Source organism: Callorhinus ursinus, unplaced genomic scaffold, assembly GCF_003265705.2.
Source record: "Callorhinus ursinus isolate GAN/ISIS: 27379988/994484 unplaced genomic scaffold, GSC_fseal_2.0 scaffold27, whole genome shotgun sequence".
NCBI lineage: Eukaryota > Metazoa > Chordata > Mammalia > Carnivora > Otariidae > Callorhinus > Callorhinus ursinus.
The window spans coordinates 5,653,516-5,666,475 of NW_027397089.1; the positions used below are offsets into that span (position 1 = coordinate 5,653,516).

A 12,960-nucleotide genomic window follows, 5' to 3' on the forward strand; every position below is an offset into this window, starting at 1 on the left:
AATGACTTCTTATGGAAGGGCAAGGTGATCAAGATTCCTGCAAATTCAATTCTGGCAGAGAGCCGCAGAGCTGATATGCCCCTGAGGGAGGACAGTGAAGGTGTCTTGCTGGCCTTGCCAGCTGAAAGCAAACTGCTTTGGGTAGTCTTTATCAGTAGGGATGGAGGAAAAAGCATTTGCCAGATCAACAGCCACATACCAGGCACCAGTAAATGTGTTAATTTTCTCAAGCGATGAAACCACATCTGGTACAGCAGCTGCAACCAGAGTCAACAGTGCATTAAGCTTATGACAATCCACTGTCGTTCTACAAAATCCACCTGTCTTCCGCATGGGCCTAAAAGGTAAGTCAAATGAGAATACGGTGAGAATTACCACTCTGCATCTTTCAAGTCTTTGACGGTGGCACTTGTCTCTGCAATCCCTCCAGGAATGAGGTATTTCTTTTGGTCTCATATTTTTTCTGGTTAGAGGCAGTTCTAGTGGCCTCCATTTGGCCTTTCTCACTCCACAGGTCAGGGAACCAATGTGGGGATTCTGCCAGCTGCTGGGTATATCTATTTCAATTATGCCTTTTTTTGTTGTTTTTAAGAGAGAGAGAGAGAGAGAGAGAGAGCATGTGAGCAGGGTGGAGCGGAGGGGAAGAGCGAGACGGAGAGAGAGAATCTTAAGCAGGCTCCATGTCCAACACAGAGCCCAATGTAGAGCTCCATCTCACCACCCTGAGACCATGACCTGAGCTAAAATCAAGAGTCGGACACTTAACTGACTGAGCCACCCAGGCGCCCCTCAATTACGCCTTTTTGAACTGAGGAAATAACCACAGAATAGGTTCAGACATCTATTGAGCCCACTGTGAGATGGTTCTAACCTAAAACTCCATTGATCACCTGACCTCCATAAGCTCCTATTCTGACCAATGGACCACAGTGACATTTTGGGTTTCCTAGAATTAGTGTCAGTTCAGAGCCAGTGTCCAGTCATCCCTGAAAGCTCTCATGATTTTCTTTTTCCCCAATGTACAGTTACCTTGGTTAAAGACTGCAGGTCCCTTTGGGGATGGCTGGGAAAAAGATTAACGGAGTAAATTTTTAGCAATATTCAGGAGTGAATGAAGGGGACTTGGCTTCCCTTTCATTCTGGGTCTATTAACCGGCTCATATCTGGGGAATGATGAAGGGGTCATAACTCTGTTTTTATGATTCAAGTAAATTTTGTTCAGTTGACCTCGAACTTTTCTGCTCATAGAGATCAAGCAAGAATTTAGTAGGCTTCCCATATATTTCACTTCTAGGAGCACCATGATCAACCAGTCAATGCCCTAGCTCTCTACAAGTCAGACTGTTTTGATTTCTGCTTTATCCTGCTGTCCATTATGGAACCATGACCACCTTGACTTTGGCATTTGAGGGTCATCATTTGGCTCCTGCCCTGCCAGGATCCCCACTGCGTTTAGGTTTCCCAATTTAATGACAGCAGTTCCGACTATAAGTTCTGGCCTACAGAGAAGAACGATCACTGAGATCTTCAAGGATGCTGGGGCTCCCCTCACAAATTTATTTCTGTGGCTCAGCCAAATTGACACATAAAATGAACCATCACAATCATTATATTTTCTCCTAACACATTTACCATATGCGGGACTTCTCTCGCAGATTTTAATGAACAAAATCCTTTGCTTGATAGCTTGGTAGCTGAACATAAAATACTTATTGCCAGGAAGGAAGTTTTAGTTATTTGGAATTATTTCTCTTGTCTGTTTTTCGACCAAAGTATTCATTACTGGTAAATTCTTTTATCTCTAAACAGACTCAGCTTAAGTAACAACAATGAAAAATGATGCGAGGTATAATACAGGCACAGTGAGAAGAACACTGGTGTAGGAATTAGCAGCAGAACAGATTTTATTTCTAGATTTTCTAATTGGTCACGTAACTTGGAATCTTGAATCCTGGCAGTTCTAGGACTCAATTTTCTCTTCTGTTAAATAATATCCTATCTACTTCACAGAGCTGTTTTAATAATCAAATAAAGTAATAAACAAGAGAGATTATTACTCCAAGTGTCTTCTGACCAGAACAGAATATTTCTCTTGTCCTGTATGTCACATGCTATACTCTTGAAGCTACTTTGACCCCAAGTCCAAATACCTTGTGCTTCTTTATTAATAGATATTGAGGATACATCTTGTCACCCTAATTAGATAGTAAAAACACTTGGCTCAGATGTATTGTATGCTATATTATTCTTTACATGCTAACTAGCACAGTACTATGCCATGAAAAGTGTCTTGATAAATATTGCTAAATCAATGAATGAATGACTCAGAACCGAAGGCCTAAAATTGACAAGGCAAGAAACAACAAATGTTGGAGAGGTTGTGGAGAAAGGGGAACCCTCTTACATTGTTGGTGGGAATACAAGTTGCTACAGCCACTCTGGAAAACAGTGTGGAGGTGCCTCAAAAATTTAAAAATAGAGCTACCCTATGACCCAGCAATTGCACTACTGGGTATTTATCCTGAAGACACAGACGTAGTGAAAAGAAGGGCTATATACACCCCAATGTTCATAGCAGCAATGTCCACAATAGCTAAACTGTGGAAAGAGCCGAGATGCCCTTCAACAGATGAATGGATAAAGAAGATGTGGTCCATATATACAATGGAATATTACTCAGCCATCAGAAAGGATGAATACCCAACTTTTACATCAACATGGAAGGGACTGGAGGAGATTATGCTAAGTGAAATAAGTCAAGCAGAGAAAGTCAATTATCATATGGTTTCACTTCTTTGTGGAACATAAGGAAGAGCATGGAGGACATTAGGAGAAGGAAGGGAAAAGTGAAGGGGGGGGAATTCGGAGGGAGAGATGAACTGTGAGACTATGGACTCTGAGAAACAAGCTGAGGGTTTTAGGCGGTGGGGAGGAGTGACGGGTGAGCCCGGTGATGGGTATTAAGGAGGGCACGTACTGCATGGAGCACTGGGTGTTATATGAAAACAATGAATCGTGGATCACTACATCAAAAACTAATGATGTATTGTATGGTGACTAACATAACATAATAAAATTAAATTAAAAATAAATAAATAAAATCTTAAAAAAAAAAAGTCAGGGGGTGGTTCACAAAGCCTTGTGGGTATTTGAATCATCTCGATAGCTTGCTAAAATGGCCCTTTTACCAAACCTCATTTTCTGAGATCCTGATTGAGGAAGTCAGGGCAGGGTCCAAGTAGAAGCATTTTAATGACTAGTCCACAGTTTCAGTTATCAGTGGGAAGGGAGATGCGGGTACAGGGAACTGAACTGAGTGTGTTCTGATTCTGGATCATATTTTGTACCTTAGCCTGTATCTTTAGTGTAAGCCTATGTTGTCCCTCTGATTCATTTTTTCCCCTTAAAACAATACATAAAATAACCTGCTGACTTGAGAATTCTCATTTCTAATAATAGTAGGATGTGGGGAACACAGTTAGGATGCTGCAGAGCGTGGCTGCCGTCCAGTCAGAGCCCTCATCTGAACTTAGTCTGAACTTAGCCTGACCTCCCGCTTGCACTAATTTTGATCCAGAGACTTTCTACACATTTACTACCAGCATCTGAGTTCACAGGTGTAACCCATAATGACACATGCACTGAAAGAAGTGGAATGGGGACACATCTTTTCAAATAAATAACTAAAGTTTTAAAACATTATTTTCTCCTGTGTTCCTGCTTCAACTAAAAGTTGAAACAAATAGCTACATAAAGGATTTTTAAAAATATAGTTCAAATATATGCACAGAGAGTAGAATAGCATACCGATGATAAATAAACATACCCCATTACTCCAGCGTGAGAAAGGGTATAATATCAAGGTGTCCTAATTTCCTAATAAGATACAGTCTGCCACTCATATGGGTTGAAAGACTTATTCAGACTCATTCAAGTAGAGTTTAGAAATAAGGTTGGAAATTTCTATTTCCCAGTCCATACAACCATATCTCAACCTGTTATTCACCCAGGGAAACCACATGGAAAAAAAATGGTTGGAATGTGTAAAAGTCTTTGACAGCAAGGGCCGATTAAAAGGAGATTAATTTGGGCACCTGGGTGGCTCAGTCAGTTAAGCATCTGCCTTCGGCTTGGGTCGTGATAGTGGAGTCCTGGGGCTGAGTCCCGCATTGAGCTCCCTGCTCTGCAGGGAGCCTGCTTCTCCCTCTCCCCTGCCCCCACCTTTTGTCTCTCATGAATAAATAAATAAAATCTTGAAAAAACTCAATCCACCAAAAAGACAACTGATTCATAGAATAACACTGAGAAATTGCTGCAAAACCATGGCACAGGGGCGCCTGGGTGGCTCAGTTGGTTAAGCGACTGCCTTCGGCTCAGGTCATGATCTCAGGGTCCTGAGATTGAGCCCCGCATCGGGCTCCCTGCTCAGCGGGGAGTCTGCTTCTCCCTTTCCCAATCCCCTTGCTTGTGTTCCCTCTCTCACTGTCTCTCTCTCTCTGTCAAATAAATAAAATCTTAAAAAAAAACCATAGCACAAGTTATTGTTTGCACCAAAATATCATAATGGTATATCTGGTTCTTTTATAGAGATGTGGGTTAGCAGGATTTGCTACTGTCAATGATTAGATGCAGTATTTACTCACCGTATCCATCCAAAGAAAAGACATAGTGCTAGTCACTTCATGTAGCGAGATTCTAGGAGCTTAGTCATTGCCACGTACCAACTAATTATTCTTAAACCACATGGGAAATTATATTTTTCAAAAAGGTTAATATGAAGGTTAGTTAATTATATATAGATCAATATGGTGAATTGGAACTTATTTTCTAATGGAATTTACTGATCATAATCTATGCCAATTAATTGACAGTCTCTCAGGAAATATCTGAATAAATATAAATATACTATTTGGAAATATGCAGTTAGACATTTGTGAAAGATTAATTCTGAATTAAGGCTAATGCTTTCCCTTTCAGTTCTCTCCATAGGCTCTTATTCCATGTCAGAAGTGCAGCAAGGCACAAACAGCACTCACTCTTCTCTGATAATGTGCAATGACTACTACTAAACCTCAACAAAAATTTTAGGCATTTGTCTTTAAAAGAAAGGTCATTAGAGATCTGAAAAAATTATTTCATGTCCATATGAAACTGGGTAATAGGTAGCTACACGAGATCAGAAGAAAAAGAACAGATTTGGTACAGCAAAGTGCAAGCTATCAGAAAGACGCAGTCCATTGGAGCTGTGTGGGGGACAACTTCCTGGGCCTAATCGTTCAATATCACTTTCACAGGGAAGAGAAGCACTCGGTTCTCTCCTCCAGTCACTATGTTATTTAAATGGATACGGCCGACTCCATCGTACACTCTCTTTGACAACGTTAATGACTGTGTGCTAGCCAATCAAATCATCTACGTTTTATATGCTTTTCACAGTCTTACTGGAATATTAAATCCACTCTCTGTTCATTTTACTGTGGGCAGGGATAGAATATCTTTCATGTTATTAAGGCTGCTGTTTTGCAGTCTGATCTCTGCTATCTGGTTCTAAATTTGAACCCTTATTTCACAATGTATAGGCCAATGCAATTTATGACTCACCTGTTTCGTATCTAAGGCAAACACCTATGTGTCTTGAGCAATCACAAATGCATTTCGATTCCCTGGTTTCCATTTCTAAGTGCCCCACCCCAAGCTATACGAAAGATGTGGGGCTAAGGAGAGGGGAGGTCTGAGAATCCCCCAGGCTGAATTCTTGCCTGCCTTCTAAGGGTCTGCCTACACATACGACGTTCTATCTTGAGTATCTGTATACACGAGTTTTCTGCTGTACAAGAGCTGAAGTTCTTCAAGGGCCGAGACCTTAGCCATCGTTTTGTTTGCACACATTATCACTGAATGAATAAGTTCTGCTGGACCTTGTCTCCAGCTGGACCTTGTTCATCACTGAGCTCACCTCAAAACCCTGAGCTCTTCCAGGGCAGGAACCGTAGATTCGCTTTTTATCCCTACTGCCTGAGAAACTCTGCGTGGCCAATCAGTGTTATGTAAGTGACTGAATGAATGAACAAATGAATGGATAAATGGATGTGTAAGGATGAAGTGCACACTAGATGCTAAGCCATGTCTCTTGCCTCTGAAATCCCTTTCCCCGGGGCTCTGCCATACAAAAGGCAAGAAGCTCTGTCACGTTGATCTGTATGGTCTCCAAAAGGCTGTGTGCACCAACTGGCTTAGAATATATTTTTGTGAAATCATTTGCATAACTAACATTTTTAAAGTTCAAGTTTGGTACCACTTCACATGGATGCTAATAGGAAGTTACTTTGAGTCATCTTTCCTGTTCATTAAGCAGTGCTTTAAAATTCCATTTAATGTGTTCATTTACAGTTCCTTTCCAGAATTCAGCATTTGGGGGGGGTGGCTAAAACAGTCACTCTTGACTCTGCCTATCATTATAAATTCCATGATCAATCATTTGATTATTTTTAATTCAATCAGATTTTAGGAGTTCTGGTGAAAAAAAGAACATACAGGAATATATAAATTACACAGCTAGTAGTGGACAAGGCGATACCTCTTATTTTCATAATAGCTACTTGATCTAAGTTGGGAAATTCATCCATTTATTCACTTATTCATTCATTCAACTGCTGGTTAAGTGCATACTAGGTTGCAGGCATCATGCTAGATGCTGGAGATACGAGGAACAAGCCGCTCACCTCTTCAGGATAAGGTGCCTTGTCTCTCATCACGTGGGAATTCTTGTTATAGAACACCTGCAATGGCTTTAAGTTCATTTGTATCCTCAGACTACATCCTAAACTCTCGATGAATTTAGAGACCTATTAGGACCCTGGAGTTTCTTTTGGGCTTGGACAGTTCCCAGAAGTGAAATGAATGGGATGGACAGTTTCAGATTCTCCCAATGAATTCACAGGGGATTCGCCTACAAATGATATGCCATTCCAACCCTGACATAATTCTACAGGGAAGCATCCAGTTATACCAGCACAAGCTGGCTTCCCCCACACCCACCCAGTTCTGATCCAAACTCCAGCATTGACATCATGAAAAATGCCCCAGGGAGCAGTGGTTCCAAACACCTGTGGAAACCATACTTCTATTTATTGAGCATGTGCTGCATGATCACACCGTGATGATGCTTCTCATGGGTGCAACTGAGAGACTGACTATACAAACGGGCAAGAGCCAGAGCATGTATAAAAATAGAACTTTGACCTACAATCTGCCGTACCTGTCCGGGAACCCAAACCCTCCTCTACAATAAACACCCCAAAAAGCCAACGTGCTATACATCGGACTTGTAGCAAGTCAAATTGCTGTCTCTAGTAACAATCTAGGAAGCGAAACTATAGCTTCTGTAATGGCTGGTCCAAAACAGCCAGGACTTGATTAACAACTGGCAGCTTCTCTAATTTTTGTCCCCGTTTCCAACTTAGCACCACCAGCGAAAGCCAAATATGTGCCACTAGCCAATTACACAGGATGCCCTGCTTCCAGCTGGCCCACCTACAGCTTCTCCATGCCAACAGCTCCCAATCACGCCTCCCAGGACACACCTAAGCCCCCCCCCCCACTCCGGGGCAGGAAACTTTCCCGTTCCTCTCTCTGCCTGTTTCTGAGTCTGTGTCAAAATGCTGGTGACAGTGATCGACTTCTTTGTTCCAGCAAGCTCACAATAAATAGCCTCTGCGTGTTCTCATTTGGTTAGTTTTCATTTATTCCCACACAACCATTATACTCATTTTACAGATAAGGGAGGTTATAGAGATTCACTTTGGAATGGGGCCATCTAAGCGGCAGAGCAAGGAATTGAACCTGCTCTAATTCCAAAATTATTCTACTAACCGTTACTCAAATGTAGAAAAGATAAAAGAAACTTTTCTTCCACTGTCCTCTGCTAAACTTAATTTGTACTTTTGGAGTACCTGTATTTTCTTCTTCAAAGAAAGTGATCCAAGTATAATGAGTATTAGTCTACCGGCCCGTTAGTTAAACAGAAAAGTTCAATTCAGATGCACTAGTAAGAGTTTAAGGAGATATCTAGGGTTGTAATGGTGACCCTAAGTCCGAATTTCTTTACCATGATTTGAATATATGAACAGGTCTAGAGCCCAGTAGGTGGAGAGACATGAGGTGCTTGTGGGGAAAAAGTCCTCTGACTGTGTTGTCACTGATCCATGGGACCACAGAGTGGCCGGCTTCTGTGCATCTGACTGAATGAGGGCAGTTACTGAATGTGAACCTCTGTGTAACTTTAAAAGCATTTAAAAATAACAAGCCAGCTCTAGAATGCATAATTTTAGCACGTGTATAATCATTAGAGTACTGGGTAAACATACTAGTATAATGGTGTTCAGAGGGCAAGAGAGACAGTTGATTAATGATAATGCAGTTTTTAAAGAAGTTTTTTGTTTAGTCACTATATTTTGTCATTTTAAGCCACCTAGTTCTAATGGAGTAAGGGTGCCAAGGTTAAGGTCTCCAGCTCACACAGACTTTTCTCTACAGTGCACACAGAAATCCTCAAGTTTTGTGTCCGAATCTGTGCGAATCCCTTTGTGCAACATGAAATCTTCTGCACTGCAACAGAGACGCAAAGATATTCGGAGGCAAGTCCATGCTGAGCGTTCAGCCCAGCAGGCCAAGAACAGAAACAGATGCCGCCCCCCACATTTGCCATGTTTCGCTGTTACTGAGTACATGGACTCAAGTGATTTCTCTGTAGGCTCAAGAGGAAGCGGAGCTTCCTCACCGCTCCAGACACACAGACACACGCCCTAGGGCTCTCTGCCACACCCAGCAACTGTGCTCTCGGAAATCAACCCACTCCCTGGGGCAGCTAAGGTTAACTCCTCAGGGATGAAAGGCAGGAAGGACAGACAGCAGCCACACAGGTCCTGCTGCTGGAATTTGCAAGAAGAAAAAGGAGACGATTTGCTTTCCATTTCAAATGTTGACCCAGGAAGGACAGAAATGATTTTACAATTCATACCTTTTTTTTCTTTGAAAAGGAACTCAGAATATATTAGAGGAAACATTGGGAATATTATCAGGTTGCAATGAAGTCTGCAGAAACATGAAATGTGAAAATCAAAAAGTAAAGGGATTGAGCTGGAGAGACAAGAGGAGGGAGGGGGGAAGAACAATCTTTTTTTCCCCTGAAAAGAAGGAATGAAACTGAGTAGTATATACACACAAATAAGAACCACAATTTTGCAGATTATCTAGGTAAAACAAATCTAAAATTTGCAGAAATTTCTCCTTCGTGTTCTTGAGAACGTATTTTTTTATTTCTGTCAAATATACAGTAAAAAATCACAGTAATACTAGGGGTAGAAAAAAAGAGAAATGGGGAGACACATTTTAGCATATGTTACATACATATATAAACATCACACATTGTATCTGTACACACATGGACATACGCTCTATAAATGTAATACATACATAGCTTGATCTTTCTTTAGTACAAATTCAAAATGGCATTTTCAAAACTAGCCTTTAAAAATTCAATGAAATTCCTAGCACTTCAGAGAAAAGTACATACTTCTCTGTGAATAATGACACAGTTCAGTTACCCTTTCCAACTATATAGGATCTTCCTCCTGTCATCAGAAAACCGTATCTGGAATTGGTGTTGGCCTAGATGTTCTCAGAAGGATTTTTAAAAAAGATTTTATTTCTTTATTTCAGAGAGAGAGAGGGAGAGCAAGGGCACGAGCAGGGGGAGGGGCAGAGGCAGAGGGAGAAGCAGACTCCCCGCTGAGCAGGGAGCCCGATGCGGGGCTGGATCCCAGGACCCCGGGATCATGACCTGAGCTGAAGGCAGACGCTTAACTGACTGAGCCACCCAGGCGCCCCTTCAGAAGCATTTTTAGCAGATATAGTCTCTTCTTAATGAAAGCTTACAAAGAGAAAAAAAAAATAATGCTAATGAATTTCACATAGAGAATTCTAATTCAGAGGAAAGAGAAAGGCAGGAACCTTCCTAGGGAGATCAATTTTTTTTTCCAGGAAAGTGTGGGCAAGTTTAGTCATGAGAGCCATCACCTTTCACCCACTCTATGAAAGAGGGAGAGAGAGAGAAGAAGGAGGGAGGGGGGAGGGGGGGTGGGGAGGAGGGAGCGAGAGGAGGAGGAATTCCAGAGGGAAGAGAAGGGGCCTGAGTTATGATGGTGGGAGAAGGACAAGAACCAAAAAATCTGTCCTGTGCATGATGAGGCACAAACAGTCTCCCTGTTACCCTATAACTTTAGGAAGGGTCTGCTATGCATTTAGTTGGAACCCTATGCAGGAAGGGTTTGGAAAGAGTAGCCAGCACTGGTGGTGAGGAACTAGCAGAGAGGTGAAGAATCCTGTGGGAGCAGGAGTTCAGAATGAGAAGCGAGCAGGAGAATGTAAGCCTGCCAGGAATCCTTGGAAATCTGGGTGCAAATTCTGATTTCACAGACCACGGAAAGGGGAGCTAACGTATGTTATTTGCGTACTAAAGGAAAGGTTGACTCCAACCAGACACCTGGAATAAATATGCCTGAAAAGGTACTTTGTATAAGCAGAAGTAAATCTAGTGATTCCCTGTTGGAGGATGGAGGCAGAAGAAAATGAACATTTGTCGTCTTGATCGTGGGAGGACAATTTTGGAAGTTCTTGGAATGATGGAAGAGATGAGGCTAGAAAACTGGGGCAGGAGACACCATCTCAAATATAGGATAATAAAACTGGAATTAAGACCAAGATGACTGAATAATCATTGAGAAGAACTAACATAGTGAACAAATAATTCCTAAATTATCTTTGTTTAAAGACACAAAAAGCTAACTGTCCTTCTTTCATAGAAATAATAAATGAAATATTCAAAATGTAACAGCAAAACTTTGTGTCATCAAAAAACAAGTCAAGGGAGATATATAATAATTATCTATTTGAAAGAATTTTCAAAACCTCAGCTCACAAGTATAAAAGATTGGCCAAATTTTACATTATAAGTATATATTGTTGAAGGATAATTTTCTCTGACTTTGCTTTTTGAAAAGTTATGGTATCTTTGGTGATGATGGCTTTGGTGGACATTTGTGTTTCGGCCTGCCAGCAACTCTTTCTGCTTCTACTAGTCAAAACGTCCTTTTGGGGTAGCACCTCTCTCCCCACTGTGAGTAGTCTTTATGAGGCTGTTGTTCAAGACGTTCTGTCCCACTTAACCAAAGGGTAGATTTTTAACTTTGCATAAAGGAACACAACATTAAAAAATACATATGTATTGATATATAAAAATTGATACATAGAATATAAAATATATAAACATAAAAATATAAATATATATGGAATTGGTTCCTCTAGTGGTGGCATGTTGACTAGCTAATCTAGTCAATTAGTACTTGTCTTCTTGATACCAAAGGCAAGTCTCTGATAGCTCTTAGGAAATGGAAAAGGGCTTCTCACCCTTTCTAAGGCTGGTTTTTCAGCCATTCCTTTGATTGTGTAGTTACTTCATTTACTTCCAACAACTTTCGTATTTGTTTATATTGCTATGGTAGGCAGAATTCTAAAATGACATCACTCCCCCTTCCCCCATGACCACGCCCTGTATACTGTATAATCCCCTCCCCTTGGGAATGGGCAGGACTTATAATTTGTTTCTAATGAACAGAATACGGCAGAGGTGATGGGCTTTCACTCCCATGATTATGTTACCTAATAAGGCAAAGGTAAAGGGATTTTAGAGATGTAATTAAGGTCCTTAATAAACTGATCTAATCATATGAGTGACTGTCTTCATAAGAGAGAGATCCTTCTCTTGGCTTTGAAGAAACAAGCTTCCCTGAATTCTAAAACTGCATGGAAACTGTAAGATAATAATTACGTGCTGTTTGAAGCTGGTAAATTGTGGGTAATTTGCTACACAATGGAAGACTGATCCAGTTGTCCTTGCTGGTTTCCATTGCTTTTTTGTTTTCTAAAGATTTTATCTATTTATTTGAGAGAGAGCAAGAATGAGCGGGGTGAGGGGAGGAGGGAGAAGCAGACTCCCCACTGAGCAGGGAGACTGACGAGGGGCTCGATCTCAGGACTCTGGGATCATGACCCGAGCTGGAGGCAGAAACCCAACCGACTTGTTGCTTTCAACCCAAGAATTCTGACTGATAAAATGCTGGATCTCTTTAAAAAGGCTTCGGCTGAAATCTGTGAAGCATATTTTCATCAAAAAAACAACAAAACTGCTTCTATTTCTCTTGGGATTATATGTCACAAAACATGCTGTCTTCTATGTACTTGCACTTTAGTGTGAGTAAAACAGTCCTTCTCTCACTATGATCAGAGTGAGAGCTTTATCAGACTTTTTTTGTCTCAGGCTCTCCTTATCCTCCTAAACATTACTGAGTATCCCAAAGAGCTTGTATGTGGTTATATCCACCAATATTCAGCGTATTTGAAAATAAAACCAAGACATTTAAAAAACATTCACTTATCATTTAAAACAATGATAACAACCTGTTAAATGCTAACAGAAATAACATATTTTTTCAAAAGTGACTATATTTTCTGTAATGAAAAAAATCTACACAGAGAGGATTGGCACTGTTTTACATTTTTGCAAATCTCTTTTAATATATGCCTTAGCAACTAGATTTTCATATCTGTTTCTGTATCCAATCTGTTCCTATTGTTTTTGTTGGATATATGAAGAAAATCTGGCCTCACACAGATATATAGTTGGAAAAGGAAAGAGTACTTTCAAATTCTTTCCAAATAATTGTGGATTTTTTTTTATATTATACTAAAAACTTGGTGAATTGTAGTTTCTTAAAGCTTATTCCAATGTGGAATCTAAAACCCTATCAACGTTTCATATTGGTACTTTAAGATCCATTGGCCTACCTCACTATTTAGATGGGTCTTTTACTTAACATGCATAATTTTACAACATCATGCATT

The 12,960-nt window shown here is 40.6% G+C and overlaps 1 protein-coding gene and 1 pseudogene across 5 annotated transcripts in view; both read right to left on the bottom strand.

The window, feature by feature from the left end:
- Nucleotides 1-12,960, bottom strand: part of FAR2 (fatty acyl-CoA reductase 2) — a 141,164-nt gene that overhangs the window by 59,719 nt on the left and 68,485 nt on the right. The window lies entirely within an intron of this gene.
- On the bottom strand, nucleotides 10-5,871 carry LOC112830015 (uncharacterized; annotated as a pseudogene).